General features: G+C 38.1%; 1 pseudogene; it reads right to left on the minus strand.

The window, feature by feature from the left end:
* Positions 1-493: 493 nt before the first annotated feature.
* On the minus strand, positions 494-1115 carry LOC102739887 (high mobility group protein B1 pseudogene; annotated as a pseudogene).
* Positions 1116-1480: the final 365 nt, after the last annotated feature.

Consider the following 1480-nt stretch of genomic DNA (forward strand, 5'->3'; position numbering starts at 1 on the left):
GAAGATTTGTTGGCCTGGTGATGGGTATTAAAGGGCACATTCTGCATGGAGCACTGGGTGTTATGCACAAACAATGAATCATGGAACACTACATCTAAAACTAATGATGTAATGTATGGGGATTAACATAAGAATAAAAGAAAAAACAAGAATAGAACAACAATTATTTCATATAAGTTGCATCAGAGACAACTGAAATATATATAATGAATATATAATGAATTTGTGCTGTGCACCAACAAGAACTTGCTTTAAATTTCCATGCCAATTTCCAACCCCCATACTGTACCAGGCAAGATTAGTGGCTACTGAAAATATCACCAAGACAGAGGTATCTAAAGACACATTCGGTAGTATGTTAACCATACAAAAAAAGACACACAAAAACATATCCTACAAAGCCTTACATTTCAATTTTTTTTTTAAAAGGAATGAGTATTTACAGGGGGATTAATGCTTTATATATTAAAAAAAAAACTGTGCTAGAACTAACTTATTCATCATCATCTTCTGCTTCATCTGCATCTTCTTCATCTTCCTCTGCCTCCTCTTCAGCTTCCTTGTCTTCCTCCTCTTCCTTCTTTTTCTTGCTTTATACATCCTTGATGACTTCCTTTTTTTGCTGCATCAGTCTTTCTTTTAGCTTGCTACACAGCAATATCCTTTTTGCATTTTTCTTTCAGCTTAGCAGCCTTCTTTTCATAAGGCTGCTTGTTATCTGCAGTAGTGTTATTCCACATCTCTCCCAGTTTCTTTGCAACATCACCAATGGATAGGTCGCGATGTTCTCCTTTGATTTTTGGTTGATACTTAGAACAAAACAAAAAAAGGCTGAAGGAGGCCTCTTGGGTGCATTGGGATCCTAGAACTTTTTTGGTTTCTCCTTTAAGGAAGATATAAGTTTTTATTTCTCTTGTCTGCCTTTGCCATGTCTTCAAATTTTCTTTTCTCTTTAGCAGACAGGATCTTCCACCTCTCTGAGCACTTCTTAGAAAACTCTGAGAAGTTGAATGAAGCATCTAGGTGCTGCTTCTTGTGCTCCTGTTGGCAAATTTGCACAAAGAATGCATATGATGACATTTTCCTCTTGGCTTCTTAGGATCTCCTCTGCACATGCTTAATTATCTTCTCAGTGAGGCACAGAACTGTCCAGTGCTGTCTGGCTCTCACTTGCCCTGGAACTGTCTCTATGGAGCTCATTGTACTGCAATGGCTGTGAGAACCGGAGTCAGACACAGCCTCTTAGTTCTTTTTCAGATTGTTTTAGCTATTTGGTATTTCCTAAAATCACATAAACCTTAGGATGCCAATGATTTTTTTCTTTTTCTTTTTTTAAGATTTTATTTCTTTATTTGAGAGAGAGCCAGATAGAGAGAGAGAGAGAGAGCAAGGGGGAGGGGCAGAAGAAGAGGGAGAAGCAGACACCCTGCTGAGCAGGAAGCTTGAATATTCTAAGATGTGGGACTCAAATCCCAGGACT

This window comes from Leptonychotes weddellii, unplaced genomic scaffold, assembly GCF_054177405.1.
Source record: "Leptonychotes weddellii isolate Sample4059 unplaced genomic scaffold, ASM5417740v2 HiC_scaffold_12751, whole genome shotgun sequence".
Classification (NCBI taxonomy): Eukaryota; Metazoa; Chordata; class Mammalia; order Carnivora; family Phocidae; genus Leptonychotes; species Leptonychotes weddellii.